At 39.0% G+C, this 24,595-nt stretch overlaps 1 protein-coding gene across 8 annotated transcripts in view; it reads right to left on the bottom strand.

The window, feature by feature from the left end:
* FARS2 (phenylalanyl-tRNA synthetase 2, mitochondrial) overlaps positions 1 to 24,595 on the bottom strand; it is a 537,047-nt gene that overhangs the window by 416,518 nt on the left and 95,934 nt on the right. For 4 of the 8 annotated variants that reach the window (XM_028122922.2, XM_088024111.1, XM_088024112.1 and 1 more), the window contains one exon: positions 24,487 to 24,521. The exons of 2 other annotated variants lie outside the window; for them this stretch is intronic. The gene's annotated coding sequence lies outside the window, so the exon portion shown is untranslated. Of the gene's footprint in view, positions 1 to 13,157; positions 13,246 to 24,486; positions 24,522 to 24,595 lie in introns of those variants that run through there. 2 more of the 8 variants (XM_028122923.2, XM_088024115.1) reach the window with 2 other exon arrangements.

The raw sequence follows: 24,595 nt of genomic DNA, 5'->3' as shown, positions 1-24,595 counted from the left end.
TCTAAGAACTCACTTCGCAAAGTACAAAGTTGCAAAGAGGAGGAGCTCAGAAGCCTGGTTTCCCATTTTACCTTGGGATTCATTCTTCCACAGCATTTCCAACATTTGAAAGGATGGTTCTCTCTGTGGCTGGTTAAGCAAGTATTGACATTTGGAAAGAAACCTAAAAACTTAAAGTCAGAGGGAACTTAAAGATGAGCCAGACCAAGTATGGCATTTAACAGATGTGAAAACTGAGGCCCAGAGACATCTCCCCTGCAGACACCAGGTGAACTACAGACCAGGCTTTCTATTCTCCTTTACTTGTCACCTAGTGCTCTTTCCATAATCTGACCTGTTTTTCCTTCACACAAAGAAAGTACAACCACCCACAGAGTAGTAAGCAAATACTTGAACAGAGTGGGCATTACATACTTAAATTATTTTAGATTTTAGAATAGCCAAAACAATCTTGAAGAAGAAAAACAAAGCTGGAAGAATCACACTTCCAGATTTGAAGTTATACTACAAAGCTGTAGTAATCAAGACAGTATGGCACTGGCACAAAAATAGACACACAGATCAATGGAACAGGACAGAAAACCCAGAAACAAACTCACAATTTTATGGTCAATTAATCTTCAACAAAGCAGGAAAGAATACGCAATGGGAAAAAGAGTCTCTTCAATAAATGGTTTTGGGAAAATTGGAGAGCTTCATGAAAAAGAATAAAACTGGACCATTTTCTTACATCATACACAAAAGTAAACTCAAAATGGATTAAAGACCTAAACATGAGACCTGACAACATAAAAATTCTTAGGAGACAGTACAGGCAGTAATTTCTTTTGACATCAGCCATAGCAACATCTTCCTAGATGAGTCTCCTGAGGCAAGGGAAACAAAATCAAAAATAAACTATTGGGACTACATCAAAATAAAAAGCTTCTGCACAGCAAAGGAAAGAATCAGCAAAACTAAAAGACAACCTATTGAATGGGAGATGACATATCTGATAAAGGGTTAGTACCCAGAATATATAAAGAACTGATATGACTCAACATCCCAAAAAAAAAAAAAAATCCAATTTAAAAAAAGGCAGAAGACAGAAACAGACATTTATCCAAAGAAGACATCCAGATGGCCAAACAGATACATGAAAAGATGCTCAACATCACTCATCATCAGGGAACTGCAAATCAAAATGACAATGAGGTATTGCCTTACACCTGTCAGAATGGCTGAAATCAAAAACACAAGAAACAACAAGTCTTGGCAAGGATGTGGAGAAACAAGAACCCTCTTGCACTGCTGGTGGGAATGCAAACTGGTGCAGCCACTGTGGAAAACAGTAGGTAGGTTCCTCAAAAACTTAGAAACAACTTTACAATCTAGTAATTGAACTAGGGGGTATTTACCCAAATAAAACAAGAACACTAATTCAAAAGGATACATGCACCCCTATGTTTATTGCAGCATTATTTACAATAGCCAAATTATGGAAACATCCCAAGTGTCCATCAATAGATAAATGGACACACACACACACACACACACACACACACACACACACACACTAGAATATTATGCAGCCATAAAAAAGAATGAAATCTTACCATCTGCAACAACATGGATAGAGCTAGAGTACAATGCTAAGCAAAATAAGTCAGAGAAAGACAAATACCAGATGATTTCACTCATACGTGAAATTAAGAAACAAAACAAATGAAGAACAAAAGAAAGAAGAGAGAGAGAGAGAGAGGCAGAGAAGCAAACCAAGAGCCAGACTCTTAACTATAGAGAACAAAGTGATGGTTCCCAGAGGGGAGGTGGGGGGGGGATGAGTGAAATAGGTAAAGGGGGCTAAAAGGACACCCCCGTGATGAGCCGAGTAATGTACAGAACAGTTAAATCACTATATTGTACACCTGAAACTAAAATAACACTGTATGTAACTATACGGAATTAAAATAAAAAACCTTAATAAAATCAAGAGAAAAATCAATGTTAATCTCCTAAAAGAGGAGCATTATTTTTAAGGTTTCCTCCCAGAAATTAAAGTTACCGTCAAAAAAAAACATCATGGCAGTAGATGACCTACCTCATAAATGTGGAAAAAACAAAAGCTGTTTTCAAATATATACTGCCAGAGATTTAGTCTGTTAGACACAGTGTCCTTGTCTTTTTATAGCGATGGCAAAAGTGCACTGCCTCTAAATGACTGAAGAGGGCAAAACAAGAAACCGAGTATTCCCACTTGGAAAAAGCTTGTGTCCAACTCTAAGGAGCTGGTGAAATAAAGTATGGTACTGCTAAATTAATTTTAAAAAGAGGCCATTAGACCGAGGTGGCTGTAACACCATGGCGGCCTACAAAAGCAAACCAAAGTCTAAGCCCACAAATGCTTCAAGGTTACAAAATCAAAACTTAAGAACCACCTATCACAAACAGCCAACTAGGTGGTAAGCTATAGCCAATCAATAATTTCCTTATTTTGTTTCCACCTTTTCTCTATAAAAGTCTCTCCCCAAGCTCCTGTCCATGAAGTGCTCCTAACCATTTTTGGTTTGGCATTGCCCAATTCGAATCTATAGTTGCTCAAATAAATGCTTAAAATGGTTAATGTGCATCTGATTATCTTTTAACAGTACAAATGATGTGAGAGAAAACAGTAATTAAAAATATTTTTGACATTGGGCAATGATCACAAAATAAAGCAGCTAAAAAATTATACGTATAACACGATCTTTATTTTTTATATGTGTTTCTTTTTTTTAAAAAGATTTTATTTATTTGAGAGAGAGAGAATGAGAGATAGAGAGCACGAGAGGGAAGAGAGTCAGAGGGAGAAGCAGACTCCCTGCTGAGCAGGGAGCCTAATGTGGGACTCGATCCCGGGACTCCAGGATCATGACCTGAGCCGAAGGCAGTCGCCCAACCAACTGAGCCACCCAGGCGCCCTATATGTGTGTGTTTCTTATCATAGTAAAACTATCATAAGAGCATAGCAAGAAATTAACTCCATCTGATTTCCCCTGCCCTGCTTTTACACACGGAGCTTCTGTAATAGGGGAAGGGGAGAAATGTAGTTTATTGCAGAGGATCAGTTAATCACTGTCAATATTCTGTCAAGGTACTCCTGAAAATCCTCCATGAGCTATTACAAGGAATATATCAGAAATGTGTTTTTTGGAGATGTAGACTTTCCTCGGTTTGCTAAATTTCGAGTCCACCAATCAGTAGCTGTTCATCGACCTGTAAAAAGATACACTCCCACAATCTAAAAAAATTAAATTTGCATCTCCCTATCCAATTCTTTTCTTTGGTCATAAAGCTTATTGCCCTCATAAAAACTAAAGCATTTGTAGGGAAAGAAAAAGCTTTCCTCGACCCTCTTAGGGTCTATGGCAGGGTTTGAAAATTAAAGTAACAAAGATTAATAGGAGAAAAACATGCAAATTTTATTAAATGTTCACAATGTACATGGGAGCCTTCACAGGAGAATCAAGGCCCAAAGCAGGACCAGAGCAGGAAGCTTGTATATCCTGTAGACAGAGAAACAATCAATTTGTGAAGGGTGAGGGGTAGTAAATGATGAAGTAACTAAGAAGGTAAGGGTTAGTTTAACAAGGTTTGTACAGATTTCTCGGCCCCAAATTCCCTCCCTGGTGATAATAATGCATTCTTTCTTCCTAGTACAGGGAGGGTACCTTTCATATGGGAGATTTACCTCCTGCTTTCAAAGAAGGTGGTGAGAAGCAGAGTGACCTTCTTACTTGTGTCATTTTTTCAAATTCCTTCAGCTTAAGATTTTTAATATGCCAAGGTGCCATATTTTGAGGTAAGCTTATCCTGAACCCCATCATATTCGTGCAGTCAATCAAGCATCCAGCATATTTGCATTAATGCATCATATATCCCAGCTACAAAGGCAAGTACTGGGAATATAAAGCTGAATAAATGATGGTCCTCTACTCAAACACAGTCTGGAATTTAACACAATAGAGTGAAATAAGTATGGCCCTGAAGCTCTCTGAAGCTACAATATCCTCCCTGGGTAGTATCCCACCACCTAGACACATCTGAATCCCAAATATTTATATCCAAACTTGTCTTTACTTTCTGTATGTTCAGAAACTAGCAGTGAATTTGGTAAAAAGTAGGAACTTACTAAATGAGTAAATGACTGTCAAATATAACAAGGGCTAAAAGACAACCCAGCTCTCTAGAGGAATTAGATTTCAAGGGGATTTTTAAAATTAAACTTTTAATTTTGAGATAATTATAGATTTACAAACAGTTATAATAAATACTATAGAAAGAACCCATGGACTCTTTGCCCAATTTCCCCCAATGATAACATTTGGCAAAACTACAGCACCAAGATCACAACCAGGATACTGACACCGATACGTTCAAAACACAGAACATTCCAACCTCAAGCTGCCCTTTGACAAACCATGCTCATCTCTCCCCCAACGAGATCCGTCACCCATGGTAACCAGTAAGTCTGTGCTCCACTCCCGTAATTTTAGAATTTCAAGAATACATACAATATGGGACCCCTTAGGATTGCATATTTTCTTTTTTTTTTAAGATTTTATTTATTTGACAGAGAAAGAGAGAGAAAAAGAGAGAGCATGAGCACAAGCAGGGAAAGCAGCAGGCAGAGGGAGAGGGAGAAGCATGCTCCCCACTGAGCAGGGAGCCCGATGCGGGGCTCGATCCCAGGACCCTGGGATCATGACCTGAGTCGAAGGAAGACACTTAACTGAGCCACCCAGGCACCCCAGGACTGCATATTTTCTTTCAGCTTAATTCTCTAGAGAGTCATCCAGGTTGCTGTATCAAGACTTTGTTCCATTTTATTGCTAACTAGTACCCATGTGTGAGATCATAGAATGAATATTCATTCTATGGTCATATATAGTCTCTAACCCTGGCTTCCGGCAAAGAGCTCCTAAAACTCTCATAAATTCCTAAGTGATAAGAAGAGTAGGAGCATCTCTTGTTCTAATATTTGGTCTTTGGCCCCATTCCTGACACAGGGCTTCTAAAATCCTTGTACATTCCTACATGGTAAGAGCACTAGGAGCAACTTTTGTTCTAATGAGGCAACCCTGGGTGAACTCCTAGATGGAGGCCGGTCATCAGAAAGACCAAGCCCTGAGTAGAAGCTTGGAATATTCAGCCCTACCCCCAACGCCCAAGGAGGGGAGAGGGCCTAGAAATGGAATTAATAATTGATCATGCCTATGCGAAGAAGCCTCCGTAAAATCCTAATAATGCAAGGTTCAGAGAACTTCCAGGTTGAACACACCCACACTAGGAGGGTATTGCACCCCAACTGCACAGAGATAGAAGCAACTGCACTCAGGAAGGACCACACCTTGTGTATCTCTTCATCTAGCTCTTCATCTATACCCTTTATCATATCCTTTAATAAACTGGTAAACATAAATGTTTCCCTGAGTTTTGTGAGTTCTATTCTCCAGCAAATTAATAAAAACTGAGGAGGGGTTGAAGGAACCTCTAACTTATAGGCAGGTGCTCAGAAGCACAGATGACACTTGCAAAGGGCATCCGAAGTGTTTGTGTGTGTTATGAGACTGAGCCCTTAACCTGTGGGATCTGACATTATCTCTAGGTAGAGAGTGATAGAATTGGTTAAATTGTGGGACACCTAGCTGATGTCTGAGAATTGCTTATTGATGCATCTCCAAATATTCAGTGACCCAAAGCGTCAGAAGTGAAGCATTCTCCGTAAAGGTAAAAAAGACAGACACACAGGAGGACATACGCCATAGGGGAGAACTGGGCTTTTCCCTACACAGGAAGGTGGAAAACAGAGTGTTTCTGCTTTATACCATAGTATGACTGTCCTACATTTTAACAAGTCACCCTTTGAAGGATATCTGGGTTGTTTCTGTGTTTTGGCTATTATAAAGGGGAAAAAATGCTGCTATGAACATTCATGTACAGATTTTTATGTAAACACATGTTTTCATGTCTCTGGGATAAATGCCCAAGGGTGTAATTGCTGGGTCACATGGGAGTTGTGGGTTTAGTTTTATAAGAAACTGCCAAACTGTTTTCCAGAGTTGTTGTACATTTTACTTCCTACCAACAATGTATGAGTGATGCCGGTTCTCTACACGCTCACCAACCATTTGGAGTTGTTACATTCCTTTTCATTTTTGCCATTCTGATTGGTATGTAGTGATATCGCATTGTGGTTTAAATTTGCATTTCCCTAACGGGTAATGATGATGAACATCTTTTTTGTATGCTTATTTGCCATCTGTAAATCTTCTTAAGTAAAATGTCCATTTTCTAATTGTACTATTTTTTTGTTTCTGTTTGATTGTTGAATTCTGAAGTTCTGTATAAGCTGAATGCTGGTCCTTTACCAAACATGTAGCTTGAAAATATTTTCTCCCAGCCTTGAAATTTATATTTTCATTCTCTTAACAGGGTCTTTAGCAAAGTAAAAATCCAATTTTGATGAGATCCAATTCATCGATTTTTTTTCTCTTATGAATCATGGTTTGAGTGTCAAGTCTTGGAATTACTTGTCAAGCCCTAGAACCCCATGTTTTTTCTAAAAGAATTATACTTTTGCATTTTACAGTTAAGTTCATGACCCATTTTGAGTTCATTTTTATATAAGGTGTGAGGATTAAGCCACGGTTTGTTGTGCCAGTGGATGTCCAATTGCTCCAGCACCATTTTGTGAAAAGGTTATCCTTCTTCAGTTTTTGTTTTTGTTTTTTTTTAAGATTTTATCTATTTATTTTGACAGAGAGAGAGAGAGAGACAGTGAGAGTGGGAACACAAGCAGGGCAAGTGGGAAAGGGAGAAGCAGGTTTCCCGCTGAGCAGAGAGCCCAACGTGGGGCTCGATCCCAGGACCCTGGGATCATGACCTGAACCGAAGGCAGATGCTTAACGACTGAGCCACCCAGGCGCCCCTCCTTCTTCCATTAAATTGCTTTTTTCTAGATTCTCTATTCTGTGTCTATCCCTCCACCAATACCATATGCCTTACTCTACTAGCTATAGTAAAGTTTTAAAAATAGGTTTTAAAAATAGGTAGAGAGATCCCACTGACCTTATTCTTTTTCAGGATGATTTTTAACTATTCTAGGACCTGTGTCTTTTCCTATAAATTTTAGAAGAAGCTTATATATAAAAAATCTTGCTGGTTTCAAAGAGTACACTAAAAGGGCACCGGGGTGGCTCAGTAGGTTAAGTGTCTGCCTTTGGCTCAGGTCATGATCCCAGGGTCCTGGGATCGAGCCCCACGTCAGGCTCCCTGAACAGCGGGAGCCTGCTTCTCCCTCTCCCTCTGTCTCTCCCCCTCCTGGTGCTCTCTCTCTCTCTCTCATGCTCCTTCTCTCTCTCAAATGGATAAATAAAGTCTTAAAAAAAAATTTATTGGTTTAAAACAAACAAAGAGTACAGTAGAGAAGGGAATGGGGGTGTCGCTTTACAAAGGAGAAGGCTGACAAACACCACCTCAGCCAGATGATTAAGGACAACATTGACAGTGATAAGTTACACTGATAGTATGAACCCATGATATGATGTGATGAAAATGGCCACTACCATTGTGGTTGTTCTCCCAAAAAACCACATCATCCTAGTCTAATCATGAGGAAAACATCACACAAATCCCAACTGAGAAACATTCTAAAAGTATCCCACAGATACTCCTTGAAACTGTCAAGGTCATCAAAATCAAGGAAAGTTTAACAAACTGTCCAGCTCAAGACAAAGATGACTACATATAATGTCATACCCTGGATGGGATTCTGGAACAGAAAGAGGATATTATGTAAAAAATAAGGAAATCTGAATAAAGTAGGGATTTTAGTTTATAACAATGTATCAATACTGGTTCATTAATTGTACCAAATGTAGCATACTAATGTAAAGCGTTAACAAGAGGGAAAACCGGGTATGGGATACATGGAAATTCTTTACCTTCCCAATTTTTCTGTAAATCTAAAACTGTTCTAAAATAAAAACTTTTATATACATTTCTAAGAAGAGAAGTGTTCAAAGATTAAAATTTAGTAGGATTAATAATTTTTACTGCTTCATCAAGGAGGTCTTTAAGTGAAAACAAAAAAAGCTTTGCTGGGGAGTTTTCATAATAATTGCATTGAACAACTGAGGGAGAACTGACATCGTCACTATTTTGAGTCTTCCAATCTGTGAACACAGTATGTCTCTGCATTTATTTAGATCTCTGACTTCTTTCAACAGCATTTTATAATCTTCAGCATATAGATCCAAGACAGGTTTCATTAAATATATTCCTAAGTATTTCATTTTCTGAAGAGTGACTATAATTAGTTTTGTGTTTGTAATTTTAGTTCCCACATGTTCTTTGCCAGTGTATTGAAATGTGATGGATTTTTATTTGTTGGTATTATATGCTGTGACTTTGCAGAAATCATTTAGTTTTAGGAGGGTGTTGTTTTATTTTGCTCTGTTTTTGGCAGATTCTTTGGGATAGTCCTCAGACAGTCACATCATCTGTAAATAGGGATAGTTTTGTTTCTTCTTTTCCAATCTGAATGCCTTTGACTTCTTGTTCTTGCCTTACTGCAGTTGCTAGAACTTCCAATACAACGTTGAACAGAGTGTTAAGAGAAGACATCCTTGCCTTGTTCCCAGACTGAGAGAGAAACCATTCAGTCTTTTAGCATTAAATAGGATGTTAACTGGAGAATTTTTATAAGTGTCCTTTATCAAGTTGAGAAAGTTCCCCTTTATTCCTAGTCTGCTGAGTTTTTATCTTGAATGAGTCCTGGATTTTGTCCATTGCTTTTTCTATATCAATTGATATGGCCACATGATTTTCTTTAGTCTGTTGATATGGTGGATTACAATGACTGGCTTTCAAATACTCAAGGTGAATTTTAAGGGATAAATAAGACTTCACCAGACATAAATATAAAAGTGTTTGTGTTTATTTGCTTAGTATGTATTTGTCCTTCCTAGACTACCAGCTGCACAGTGGCCTGGATTATTTATATTTTGTTCAACAGTATATACCCAATACTAAGCCTAGCAACCAGCACATTATAAACACTCAATACATATTTATGGAAGAGAGTGAGAAAGAATAGAATGCGCAAGTACACAGCCATGAGTGTATATACATTAGAAGAATAACCACTCAGCCAGGGTACCGGAAGCCAGAGATTATGCTGGGGAGTGGCAAAAAGGCAGAGCCACTACCTTGGAGCATATACATAAATTAATTCAAGATACATCAAAGACCTAAAACATAAAAACTAATTAACTAAACGTGAAAGACAATGTATGAGGGTGCCTAGGTGGCTCAGTCAGTTAAGCGGCTGCCTTCGGCTCAGGTCATGATCCTAGGGTCCTGGGATCGAGTCCCACATTGGGCTCCCTGCTCAGTAGGGGGTCTGCTTCTCTCTCCCCCTGCTCTTGTGCTCTCAATCTCTCCCTCTCCCTCTCAAATAAATAAAATCTTAAAAAAAAAGAAGAAGAAGACAATGTATGAGACTATTTTAATAACTTGGAGTAGAACAAGGTTTCTTGGAAAATAGAAAGCAAGAATCATGAAAGAACGTATTGCTAAGATGAATTTTTTGAAAATTGGGGTGCCTGGGTGGCTCAGTCGGTTAAACATCTGCCTTCGGCTCAGGTCATGATCCCAGGGTCCTGGGATCGAGCCCTGCATCAGGCTCCCTGCTCGCGGGAAGCCTGCTTCTCCCTCTCCCACTGCCCCTGCTTGTGTTCCCTCTCTGTCAAATAAATAAATAAAATCTTTAAAAAAAAAAATTAAAATTTTCTGTTCTTCAAAAGACATTTTTAAGAAAATGAATAGGGAAGCCAAAGACTGGGAGAAAATATTTGCAAAACATGAATATGGAAGCTGTAATATATAAAGAGTCCCTATAATTCAAGAGTAAAAAGACAAACAGTCCAGTTAAAAACAAATGAAGAATTTCAACACACTTCAAAGAAGATATATGAATGGCTGATAAGCACGTATAAAAGTGCCTGACATCAGTAGTCAGCAAGAAAATGCAAATAAAGCCTAATGAAATACCACTACTAGTTATTGCCACTAATATCACTAATTATTATTATACCAGTATAATAACTAAAATTTAAAAGACAGACAACACTGGGATGCCTGGGTGGCTCAGTCGTTAAGTGTCTGCCTTCGGCTCAGGTCATGATCCCAGGGTCCTGGGATCGAGTCCTGCATCAGGCTCCTTGCTCAGCAGGACTTGCTGCTCTGCCTGCCACTCCCCCGCTTGTGCTCTCTCTCTGACAAATAAATAAAAATTTAAATTTAAAAAAATAATTAATAATTAAAAATATTAAAAACACCACCAACTGTTGGAGAAGAGGAGCAACCAAAACTCGCATATATTTGTTAGGGATGGAGTAAAATGATACCCCCTCTTCAGAGCAATGTTTTATAGAATTAAACATACACCTATCCTATGACCCAACAATTCTAATCCGAGATATTTAACTAAGAGAAAATGTCTACAAAAAGACCTACATGAGAACATTCATTGTAACTTCACCGGTAACAGCTCCAAAACAGAAACAGCCCAGATGTTCATCAATACAAGAAAGGATAAACAAACAATGGTATCCTACAGTGGAGAACCATTACATACATACATACATATAACAATATGGATGAGTCTCAGAAACATGATGATGAGTAAGAGAAACCAGTCACCAAAGACTACCTTTATGTAAGGTAACATAACCTTCCTTTGGACAGTGGGAGTGGAAATTAATCTTCAAAGGGGGCATGAGGAGACTTCTTAGGGTAAATAATGTAAGTCATGTTTTGTATCTTGATAAGGGGCTCGAATTACACATGAACATACATTTAGCAGAACTCAATCTATGCATTTCACTGTACGTAAATTTTGCCTTCAGAAACTAGAATTATACTTTTATATGCATTTGGAGAAAGTCTGCAACTTACTTTGAAATTTATTTTCAAAAAAAGATGGACTGAATTGGTGGACAGAGGAACAGACAGATATGTGTGGTAAAATGAGCACAGTAACATGTTAATTAAAAGAATAATAATAAAGGAAACCAGGTGGTGGCTTTACAGAGGTTCATTGTAAAAGTTTTTGAATCCGGGACCCTGGGATCGAGCCCCGCAGCGGGCTCCCTGCTCAGTGGGAAGCCTGCTTCTCCCTCTCCCACTCCTTCCGCTTGTGTTCCCTCTCTTGCTATCTCTCTTGCTGTCAAATAAATAAATAAAATCTTTTAAAAAAAAAAAAAGAAATTATACTGTATGCTTGAAAATTTTCATAACAAAATGAAAAAGTGGGCAAAAGTAAAAATGGGATTAGACCAAGCACACAGTGGTGCACTCAAGAGTATGCATCTCACCCTGTAATGTCTAGTTTTCGAACCCTAGGGTTCTATGGAAGTGGCTCAGGGCATGAAAATTAGACAGGAGGACCCTGGCCCTCATCACACCACAGTGGCTCTACTTTTATATACTTGATAATCTGGAATTTCATGCAAATAGCTTTAGGGCTCCAACAATGCAAAGAAACACACACATGCACACACAGATGAAAAATCACTGCTGGAGGAGATGACAAGTTTCATCTAGACTAGTAGCATGGGCCTCCATGAGGAACAAAACACCCATGTTTTTCAGGAATGGTTGGGTAAAATATGAAAAGTGGTGCTTCATGTTTCCTCATGGAAATGGAATACTGAAAGACACTGAAGATCACTGGTTTACTATCTTGAGTTTCCAGATGAGAAACCTGGGTCAGCTAGGAAAGAGAATTCCAAGTGACAGGTCATCCCCAGAAGTCCATGTGAGGCAGACCGGGCCCAGGCTCGTGAGGTGCCACCAGGCCCCTGCTCCTTCTTCTGTAACTCCGCATCCTGCCATGATCCCCAGCACCCCTGAGGAGTATTTAATGAGATTTTCTAGTTATATTGGTGACAAGGTATTTGAAAAATAAGGTCTGTGCTTCATAGGACAAAATGCTTCAAAAACAGAAAGTCCATTTTCTTCATAGCTGCCTGTGAAAGATTATAGGCCTATTTTCTGATTTTGGCATTTATTTGAAATTCAGATTCTATTGTATAACCTAATATGAGCTATGGAGATAATTAATATAAATGTGAATATCTCCGGGTGAAGTGGGAGAATGAAGGAAAAGGAACGTTTTTAAAGTTCAAGCCACTTTCCTGTGCCACTTTACAGCATTTAATTGCCTGCTATTCTCAAACACAAAATTCAAACACTAAACTGAAATTACTCTCCTCTCTAAATCTCCATTACCTGTTCTGCAGAAAGAGTGTGTGGACCTCTTTTATATATGTGTGTCTGAGAAGCTGTGGGTAAACTGCTATCTAATGGAGCTCTGGAGTTGATCTTTCTGTATGATCAAGATGCCTCTCAATTTAAGTTACCTGGGGGTGAGGTGATACCCCCGTCAAGCTACCAACTTTATAATCTAGGCAGCCTTGGGTCTTTCTGATATTTTTCAAAATATGAAAATAGCAGCTTGCCTTTAAGATTTTTTCACCCTTATGGCAGAATCAAAGACCACCATCTCTAAAAGCTACCTATCTTTTTACTAACATTTCTTATTAAAGGTCTGGTAGAAGAACAAATAATTAAAATAATAATAATGGCATTATTATTATTTGTTGAGTCACTAACTGGGCACTTCACATATATTATCTCATTCAGTCATCGTCACAAAATATTTTGTATTAAAGGAAAATGAGGCTCCAGTTAACACATACAAAAAAGGGTACTGGTAAGAATCAGAAGCCCAGCTCTAACTCCAAAGCCCACAGTTTTTCCACTGAGTTGGATAATGCGGATGAATCTTCAGTGGTCCTGATCAAGACCCCTCACTTGCAGCGCACTGGGTCTGGGGGGTTAAGCAGAATCTACTCTCTGGCGCCACGTGTCCTCTAACACAGAGGGAGGATTCAAGGAGGGGCACTTGCTCGCTCCTCTTATACGCTGCCTCCTCCCTAAACCACCGGCTCAACAGCCAATAGCTGGCCTCTCGGTGGAGCAGAACAGGGAGGCGGAGTGCATCTAGGACACCGTAGGTTGCGTGAGACATAAGGGGAAGGCCCAGGCGGCTGCCCTGCCCCGTTACCTACCTGAGGGCCCCCCTTCAAGTCAGCTGGCTCTGTTACAAGTCCCTGTGGCCCTCCTATAGCACTCACTGCGTCATCTACACGTCCCCTCTCCTGTGCAGCGATGACACCGGCCAGCAAATGCTCCCCGCCGAGAACCAGGTCCTTGCCACGACAGCCAGTCTCTCCACAGGCAGCAGCCACAGTGGCCTTTCTGAATCACGATTTCAGACACAGAGAAACAGGACTTGAAGGCCACTCGCCTTGAGGTCATCACATGAAAAAACACAATGGCTTCTGTGACGTTTGGTGAACTAAAATCTAGGCTGACATCCATGTCGGTGACCACATGCCCAGAATGGACCAGCAAGAGCTCGGAAAACGTGGCACAGAAGGGCAGAGAGCTTCTAGCAAAGGAGGCAGAGGGCGCTCCAGAACAGGGCAAGGCTCAGTCTCAGCCACCATCAGACCCACAGACCACTGCCACAGACACAGACCACTGCCACATTTTAGTTGATTACAGCTAATAAACTGTTTCTCTTCTTTTAAAGGGCCTGGGGAGGTAAATTTCATTTTGAAACCCTTAAGGGGTAACACTGATGCCACAGTCCTAAGAGGAGAGAAATGAGAGTCTGTAGGGTGCACAACTGAAGAGACAAAGGCCCAGCCCCTGGATAATCCCCTGCAGGGTCCTGGCACCACTCCCTGGTAGTCGGGCTCACCCCTTCCCTGTCAGGGAGACTGTCTCTCTGCCTGTTGACACCCCTGGGCATCCTACAGATCGTAACCATTAGCATATTTGTCATCTTTTTGTATGGTTCTTTCCACTTCTGTTTCCACTTCCCTATGTGGTCCTCTTTATTTTTATACTGTATCATAAATTCATATCCTTGTTATAAGCTGCCCTCAATTATTTTAGTTAAGAGAAAGGTAAAAAATTTAAAAAATTGTTTAAAAAGAGATAAAGGTAAAAAATAAATCATAATAATTCCCACTCTGTTCTCTGTGCCAGACTGAACAAAAAGAAAATAAATAAACTTGTTCAAGTTTGATCTAAATAAAAATACTCTGTTTCTGTGTAAGGATCTGAAAGTTTAAGTAAAATCACATTGATCACATTGGAGAGAATCTTAAAGACCATAAAGACCAACTTGGTCATCTTACAGAAGAGAAAACAGCCCCAGAAGACAATCAACAAGGATCACAATGTTATTTGTGGGCACACCACAACTTTACAGTGTGATGTCCATGCTATCAGTGCTTTCAAATGTTAAAAGGGGATAATATTCCAACCACCTCTCCTGAGCCACATATCAGCTGCTGGACACACACATCCCACTACTTCATCACAGTAAAGCACAGTTAACCAACAGTTCTAATTTGCCAAGCAACATTTATTTATACAATTATTTAAAAACTGTGTCACATTTACATATTCTCTGAAAATGAGCGGAAACGGAAAAATACAAGTGCTGATACTAATAGTACAACTGAAATGAAGATGGACATAATGAAGGGTATAAAAGTGATGGCTCACCATCAGCCGGCCAGCTAGAAGATGTAAGCTGTTCAATTCAGTGGGCAAGGGTAATAGGGAAAAAGGTCAGATATCCCCAGCACCAAGACCACGTCTAAAGACAGTCCAAGCAAAATGAAGGTCAGTGATAGAACGTGTTAAAAAGAGGACAAAAATACTAAATGAAAACTAGCATCAGAATAACAGTCCAGTAACTCAAAATGGGGGGGGGGGGCGGTTCATGGGCCTGTTTGCCAGGTATATACCTGACTGCTACAAGAATCAGTGTAACTAGTACCTTGTTAAAAAGAAAAAAGGACAAGACAGCATCAAACTCAAGTCACTAGTTTCTGCTCTACCCCATACAAAACTACCACTGATAACTCCTTACTTCTAACAGTATTAACAGTTTATTTCACAGATTAAAGACAGGACCATTACTGACAGAAGCAAAATATGAGCTACAAAATTACTGCTTTGTAAAATTGTCAACATTTCAGTTTAACCTAAGTTTAATATTCTAGAAATATATGCACATTGCATAACAGTTGGACATAAAAATATACATTTATCTTTTGGTTCTTTGGGAATATAAATCCACATGTTTAACTTCTGTATACTGAAGTTTTAAAACCTTTTTCAGGAGTAAATTGTGAATGAAAGTGGATGGCAGCCTGTAGTGGCAGAGAGACTGGAACTCACTCTCCTCGGCAGTGCATCTTTTATATTTCTTTTGGTAGGCTTCTCTCCTATGAGTAGACTGCACTGACTTGGTGACATCTACTCTGGCTACTCACAAGCTATTGGTAATTGCTCATGTTATTGGCAGAGAATTCCAAGATACATAGGATAGATATAGATGAAACACTGATCAGTTGGATGCTCCTCCACTCCCTTCTAAATCCAAGAAAAAATGTGGTCAGACAATTCACATTTACTTTCAGCTACTTTTTTTTTAAAGATTTTATTTATTTATTTGAGAGAGAGAGTGAGAGAGAGCATGAGAGGGGAGACGGTCAGAGGAAGAAGCAGACTCCCTGCCAAGCAGGGAGCCCAATGTGGGACTCGATCCCAGGACTCCGGGATCATGACCTGAGCCAAAGGCAGTCACTTAACCAACTGAGCTACCCAGGCGCCCTTCCAGCTACTTTTTTAAAATAAAGTACATCCAAGGAAATCAGTACTGAATCATAAGCAAAAATTCATCGATTAGAGAAGTAAATAAACCAAACCACAAAAACGACTGCAACTCTTAACCGCATTTATAAGCTCCTCACTGCAAGACAGGAGGCAAAGAAGTAGGAAGATGGAATTGTTCCTCCAAGAAAAAACACTCAGGATTACCAGGATCTGCAAAGTAGCCAGAGAATGACTATCTAGATTTCCATTCATATGTAATTATTTGGTTAAATAAATAAAATAAAAACAATAACATCACAGAGAGTCATAATAAGACTAACAAGTAGAAGGTAAAAATAAAAAATTTCAGTGCCCTCTTCTTCGTCTTTTGGTGGCCTGGGAACTTAGACTTTTCTACTGTTTTCTTCTAATAAACTATTTAGGCCTTATTCACCTAGTCCTACAAATTGCTATATGTTCCATCTTTTAAGAAGCCCCTTTCTTGATCCCATCTTCCTCTCCAGCTACTACCCTATTAATCTCTACTCCTGCACCACAAAACATCTCCAAAGTGTTACATGTTGATGTCTCTAATTACTCTGCTCCATTTTCTCAGACTCAGCCCCATGAGGCATTTGACCACAACAATAGCTCCAGTCTAGATCATCAATAACCTCCACATTTAGTAATCCCAATGGCAGGTGCTCGGTGTCCATCTTTCTCGAACAATCATCAGCATTTGACAAAGTTGCTCCCTTCTTTTTCTTGAAACACATTCTTCTCTTAGCTCTCAGCTCAGCACCTGACTTCTCTTCTCTCACTAGCTCTTCCTTACTGGTCATGAGCTTATTCCTGCTCATCAACCACCTCTAAACACTGAAGTGCCCGGGGACTCAGTCCTCAAGCCACTCCTCTTGTACTACACTCACTCCCTAGGTGATCTGATCCATCTCACAATTTTAAATATCATCCATAAACTGAAACAGTCTGATTATATCCCTAACTAAAGCATCTTTCTCTACACTCCAAACCTACTAGCCTACTGCCTACTCAGCATCTCTACCTGGATTGTCTAGTAGTCATTTCAAACCTATTACATCGTCACTAAGCTCTTGATTTTACATTGCCCCCTCCAATGTGCTCTTACCCACTTCATCCTTCTAGTGGATCAAGTCAGAAACCTTGGAATCATCTGTGATTTCTCTGTTACTAATGCTTCAAAATGAATCCATAAGCAACTTTTTTCTTAGCTCTAACTTTAAAACATATGTTGATTTAGGGGCGCCTGGTAAGCATCTGACTCGGTTTCAGCTCAGGTCATGATCTCAGAGTCCTGAGATCGAGCCCCGCATCAGACTCCACACTCAGCACAGAGTCTGCCTGAGATTCTTTCCCCTTCACTCTCCCCCTACCCTCTGTTCCTCTACCTGCTCACGTGCTCTCTCTAAAATAAATAAATGGGGGTGCCTGGGTGGCTCAATCGTTAAGCGTCTGCCTTCGGCTCAGGTCATGATCCTAGGGTCCTGGGATCGAGCCCCGCATCGGGCTCCCTGCTCAGTGGGAAGCCTGCTTCTCCCTCTCCCTCTGCCCCTGCTTGTGTTCCCTCTCTCGCTGTGTCTCTCTCTGTCAAATAAATAAATAAAATCTTTTTAAAAAATAAAATAAAATAGGGCGCCTGGGTGGCTCAGTTAGTTAAGCGACTGCCTTCGGCTCAGGTCATGATCCTGGAGTCCCGGGATCGAGTTCTGCATTGGGCTCCCTGCTCAGCAGGGAGTCTGCTTCTCCCTCTGACCCTCTTCCCCTCTCATGCTCTCTATCTCTCATTCTCTCTCTCTCTCAAATAAATAAATAAAATCTTTTTTAAAAAATAAAATAAATAAATGAAATCTTTAAAACACATGTTGATTCCAACTTTTTTTTTTACCTATCTCCACTGTTACCACCCCAGTCTAAGCCACCAATAGCTCTCACTTGATATTTTACAATTGATTCCTAACTGGGCTCCCTGTTTCCATCCTTACTCCCCTATAGCCTACTTTTCACACAGTTGCAAGAGTGATCCTTTAAAAACTTAGCATATCCTCAGCTCCAAAATCTCTGCCCAACATAAGATGACCCCCAATGACCCACATCCTTGTATAATCCTTTTCCCTTGACTATGAGCAGGATTTACAAATATGAAGGCTATCAGTTCCATGATTATGTTATGTTATATGGCAAAGGTGAAAGGATTTTACAGATTCAGTTATGGTCCCTAATCAGTTGACTGTGAGTTCATCAAAAGGGTGATTATCCTGAATGGGTCCAACCCAACCAAGGGAGACCTTTCAAAAAGGGCTTTGAGTCTTCCCTGGGCACAGAGACTGGAAGCAGCAAAGATTTTCCTACTGGCCTTAAAATATCAAAGAGCTACAATGTGAATTATCTACAAAGGGAGCTATGTGGGAGGGTACCATGGGAGGCCTCTAGAAGCTAAGGGCCTCTATACAACAGTTGCAAAGAACTGAATTCTGCCAACAACCATATGAGTTTGGGTGAAGACTCCACATTCCAGATGAAAATGTAGCCCAATAACACCTTAATTTCAGTCTTGAAAGACTGTGAAGAAAAAACCCACCTGAGCTGTGGCTAGATTTCTCACCTCCAGAAACTGAGACAATAAATGGGTATTGAATTAAGCCACTAAGTTTGTGTTAAGTATTATGTACCAAGAGAGTGTATATTCAATAAACACTGTTGAGCAAATGGTTTCTCATTCATTTAGATGCTCTGAATCATAAAAGCTACATAAATCAAGCTTCTCAATACAACTGAAATTTCTGATTGTCTGACTAGACGCTATTTTATCATCAATTCACAGGGTTTGATATCCTAAAAAATTAGACAGTGGAAAGGAGGCACATCATTTCAATCAAATAGTATATGATAGTAAAAATCAAATTCCAGAAGAAAATAAAAAAGAATCAGGGGCTCCTTCATTTTCTTTTTCTATTGTATTCTTAGTGCTCTAAATAAACAATTGCATCACAAATGCTCTAAGCATTGATTTAAAAAAGGAAACAGAAAAATAACAGCATAGAGAATTTTGCGAGTCTGAAGATGTGATGTGATGCTAAGTAATAGGGGAAAACTTCCCTGATGTATTTTTAGAATTTTTTAAATAGACTGCCTTTGTTCAAATAATTCTTTTACTTTAGAGTATCTAAAATATAATTCTGGGTAGGGGCGCCTGGGTGGCTCAGATGGTTAAAATATAATTCTGGGTAGAAGTTACATGTTTGAAGACAAAAATAAAATCCACCAAAAAATAAAAATGATTTTTTAGATGTCAGTGTAGAAGATACTCAAGGCAGGAATATGAAAATAAAAAGTGACGCCATCACAATCCCATTAGGGCTGTGGGAATACCACACTAGCAGACAGCCAAACTCCACCCACCATCTCCCTGGAAAATTCTCACAGCCTCCCTTAAAACTTCTCTTATGGGACATACAATCTGTATGCATGACCAGACAGCAGGCAAATGAAACTGGGATGTGCACATAGGAAATTCACTCCATAAAAGCATTTCTCCCTCCATTTTGTCTCCTCTTTTCCTCTTCAGCTGCCATGCAGATAGCTCTTCCTCCTCCGATGTCCAATTAATTTAGAGCCTCGGCAGCCTCTAGACAAGGACAGAAGATGGCACAGCCTTGACTCAAAAGGACAGGCAGCTTCCGGGAAATGACCCCAATGCACACCACAAGACAGGCTTCAGGCAGCCACCCCCAAGACCCACTTCCATCTGTCCTTTAAGGAAATGGTACTTCTGGTTATCTAGTAATTTTTAATGTTAGGAAATATATGCGAAAAGTGAATTTTTAAAATGCTAAATTCCTGGCTTTGATTTTTAAGGAAAAGACTTTCAAATTAAATGGATTCATTTATTTACATAGCAGTCATGAGGATCAGAGGAGAAAAGTGAGAATTCCTGTAAAGCATTCGGAGACCTTAGGAATAAAACACACACACACACACACACACACACACACACACACACACACACACACACACACACACGTAGTAGGATTAACTTTTACCCAAAGCAGACCTTAATGAGAATTTGCTCCTTGGTCTAATAAAAAATAATCAATGAGTTTGGAATATTTCTAGGATACACACAGTCATCCTGGGACACATGCCACCACCCCAAATCAAACAAAACCTTTCTCTGGACATTTGATAGAAGCAAGGTCATATGTAAAGACATCTAGGTGACTGACTAGTTTGATCAGGGCAAGATAATTTATCACAGAGTGAGGCCTCATTAATAAATAGCAACACAGACTCAACATCGACCCCAGCTTATTGTGATGATTAAATGTGAAAGGCACAGAGAAGGAGCTCATTAAGTATTTAGTGGTTATTAATATTATTATTAATCTAATTAACCATGATTAAAAATATATTATAGTTATCTTTGATTGAGCTGGTTAGGAACATTTTATAGGCAAAATTAAGTGACTTGTTACCGAGATGAAACTTTCCCAACTAAGTGACAGATTTTAAGTAGTTACACAGTGGCTGTGGAGTACATTTTTCACAAGAGGATATAAAATAATGACAGAGAACAAACTGAGGGTTGCTGGAGTGGGGGTGGGGTGGGAGGGATGGGGTGGCTGGGTGATAGACATTGGGGAGGGTGTGTGCTATGGTGAGCACTGTGAATTATGCAAGACTGTTCAATCACAGACCTGTACCTCTGAAACAAATAATGCAATATATGTTAAGAAAAAAAAAAGGTGGGGGGCGCCTGGGTGGCTCAGTTGGTTAAGCGACTGCCTTCGGCTCAGGTCATGATCCTGGAGTCCATGGATCGAGTCCCACATCGGGCTCCCTGCTTAGCAGGGAGTCTGCTTCTCCCTCTGACCCCCTTCCCTCTCGTGCTATCTCTCATTCTCTCCCTCTCATATAAATAAATAAAATCTTTAAAAAAAAAAGAAAAAAAAAGGAGGAGGAGAAGATAGCAGGAGGGGAAGAATGAAGGGAGAGAAATTGGAGGGGGAGAGGAACCATGAGAGATGATGGACTCTGAAAAACAAACTGAGGGTTCTAGAAGGGAGGAGGGTGGGGGGATAGGTCAGCCTGGTGATGGGTATTAAAGAGGGCACATTCTGCCTGGAGCACTGGGTGTTATGCACAAACAATGAATCATGGAACACTGCACCAAAAACTAATGATGTAATGTATGGTGATTAACATAACAAAAAAAAATTTGAAGGAAAAAAAATAATGACAGAGAAGTACAGTCGTACCACTCATCACAAAGTCATGACTTTGGCCACATTGGTATTTTTGCCATCTTGCATTTTTCATGTCTTTTTGGTATGTTTCCAGAGCAATATTTTTTTTTAATTTTAATGGAAAAGCCGTTAAAAAAATATTTAGTTGCCACTCATTTTTAATAGCAACATATGAAGCCCAGAAAACAACTATGTATTATAACTTATGTGTCATGATCATTGTGAAAATAATATATTTGAGAAAAAATATATATTCAGGAAAGAATAGTAACAAGCATGCATCATGATCATTATTAAGATAGTATTTTTGAGAAAAAGAATATACAGAAAAGGCTAGTGAATCTGGGAAGCATGTAGGAGAATTATAAGAAGCATGTTCCAGAGCACTGAGCACCAAAATACAGACAGTCTCCCACTCATTCATTCAAAACACAGCAGCAGTGCCAAGCACTGGGGATTTGTGGGAAATGTGCCCCACCCACGAAACACTGTGGCAAACTATAAACATGTCTCAAACACACAGAAAGCATAAAGCACCTTGCGACTCCAGGAACTACTGGCAGAGATGATCAGTGAAAGCCCCCTCATTGAGGTGAACTTCTGAGAAATCTTGCCAGGAGACAGGTTTGGTAACGGAGTGGATAAAGAAAAGGCAGGCATCTTAAACACAGGGAAAGGCAAGTCACTGCTGCAGAAGCTTCCAGAGAAAGCTCCCATTAGTTCTATGTAGATTCTACTCAGCACCTTAGGACAAGTGACAAGCTACACAAAAGACTGCTGAGGAGAAAAGAAGGAAGGCACCTGCATACAGGTAAATGTACCCACGGTGGGAAGTAAACACACCAAAGCAGTTCGAGCCGGTGGTTTCAGCCTTCTGGGAGTGGAAACAATTCATGAGCTAGATAACAGCACACCACAAAAGCAAGTTAAATTAGTAAAAACTGTTACCTGCATACTAAAGGAAAGATAATTCTGCTGAGTCTAATGAAAAAAAATGGAAACTATTTTGTTTTTTTAATATAGTCAATATCCATTATAACAATTATCCATAAAAGTTGGATTTTACTTTAGAACCACTGAACTCATTTTCTTTTTTAAAAAAGATTTATTTATTTGAGAGAGAGAGAGAGAGTGAATGTGTGTGTGTGTGTGTGTGTGTGTGTGTGTGTGTGTGTGTACGAGCAAGGGGAGGGGCAGAGGGAGAGAATCTCAACCCCCACTGAGATTATGACCTGAGCCAAAACCAAGAGTCAGACACCCAACCGACTAAGCTACCCAGGCACCCCACTCATATTTTCTAACTCTGAATTTCTCTTTCCCAATATCACCAAGTTTCCACCTAGAAATATGAAAAGGAAAAAATATAATAATCTATTTAAAAATCTGCTTTCAATAAGTTTTCAAAGCAACTATTTTAACAAGTTTTCTCTACAATTGTTCTTCCAAAAAAAAATGAGCAGATTTCACTGATGCATTACCAAGGAAATGTGACAATTTCGCAAAAACCTTTCTTCATGGGGGAAAGTAACCTGCAGTCTCTAGGTAAGTTATAAAATCATTCCTAACAGAGTAAATACTTTACAACCAATCATTGTTTTAAATTTTAGGACTTAGCCAATATAAGAACATAACACAGGAAGTAATGGAACAGGGTTCCTGGAAGAAAGAAACCAAAGTATTATTGGCCACAACATAACTGTCTATCTAGGAAGCTCAAATGAATCGACTGATAAACTATTAAAACAAATAACAGTTTGGTCAAGGGAATGAAGTTAAAATTCCTAAAAATCAATAGCATTTTTCAATCCCAGTAATAACCAACAGGAAATAAAGTTATAATGAAAAAAATCATTTATAATAACAATGACTAAGTAGTCCCCCCTTATCCACAGTTTCACTTCCCACTGTTCAGTTACCCACAGTCAACAGGGCGCAGGAGATGATCCTCCTTCTGACGTACTGTCAGCAGGACAGTAGAAGCCGAACACCACGTTACAGTGCCTGTGTTTTCTCCTCGCTTCACTCCCTCACATGGGCATTTTATCATCTCACATTATCACAAGATGGATGAGTACAGTACAATAAGATATTTTGAGACAGAAACCACGTTCACATAACTTCTATCACACTATACTGTTGTAATTGTTCTATTTTTATTAGTTAATTGTTAATCTGTTACTGTGCCTCACTTACAAACTTTATCATAGATATGTACATATAGGAAAAAACCTAGGATATACAGAGATCTATACTGTCTGTGGTTTCAGGTACCTGCTATGGGTATTAGAACAGATTCCTTGTAAATAAGGGGGGGGAGACTACTGGGTCTAAAGAGGTCAATTTGAAGCAAATTACAAAAATTTACAAAGAACCATGAAGGATCAGAATAAATAGAGATATACATTGAATGGGGAGACTGAATAGTATAAAATGCCAGCTCTATCCAAATTATTTTAATGTAACTCCCAATAGAAATTTCTATGGGGGTGGTTAGGAGGACTTTAATACCCAGCTTCATTTGAAAAACTAAATAAGTGACAGAAGCTAGGAATTTGTTGAAAAATAACAAGAAAAAAGCAACAAAGAAAACTCGTAAAAGAACTGACACAGCAAATAGATTCTATTTTTAAATTTAATATATATCCTCATAAACCAGTGTAGAAATAAATTATATAAGGAATAGTGTTAAGAATCTAACTATTTGGGAGAAAATGAACTCATCTCCACTTCATGTCATATGCCTAAACACTGTGGAGAGTTCTATAGACAGTTCTGTTATATGTTTAAAAACAAAAGAAAAACAAAAACAGAAGAAATATTGGTAATTCTTTTCTGAACTGATCAGGGGTTAGGAATGACTGTTTTACAAAAGAAGCATATGAAATAAATGGAAGACACGTAAATTTGACCACATGAAAATTTAAGACTTTTGATGTTTATAAACATCAAAAAACTTGAAACTTTAAAAAAAAAAAAATTGGGGAAAATCTCTGCAGTGAATGACATAGCCAGCCACTGTTTACTTGAGCTCTGGGACAAGAGTATCAGCTCTTTGAAATGCTGATGGCCTTTTCAACATTCTACTCCATATAAATAGCTCTTTGCATCATTTTAAATACAGATCTGGAAAACATACACTTTATTTTATTTCAAAAACAAATCTGGGCTTTTGAAAATAGTTTATTAGCCCATAGATTTATGAGATCCCACATATGTGAAGAAATATCTTTGATCTTAGAAACAGTTTGAAAAGACTCAGAGCTTTCAGTTACATGGGTATGAAATAAAGTCTCTGAGATTTTTAAAAACCAATAGACTGCCATGTCTTTGTTCTTCCAGAGAAAAAGCTATCTTATTTTATAACTCTAGAAAGATATATTTAGAACTAAGATTTTTTTCCTCTACTCTGAGCTTTCTTATAAAAAAGCAGCCTTACCTTTTAGTTTGTTTTAATCCCAAAGGAGATAGTATCTGAAAAATAAAAATAAAACAATAGGAAAAAACACTTGAAAATTAATGGCTCAAATACGTTTATGCCTCTGTGA

This window comes from Eumetopias jubatus, unplaced genomic scaffold (assembly GCF_037043125.1).
Source record: "Eumetopias jubatus isolate StellerSeaLion01/CBP00866 unplaced genomic scaffold, mEumJub1_p1.0 scaffold_6, whole genome shotgun sequence".
NCBI lineage: Eukaryota > Metazoa > Chordata > Mammalia > Carnivora > Otariidae > Eumetopias > Eumetopias jubatus.
This window is presented reverse-complemented; position numbering and strand designations above follow the sequence as displayed.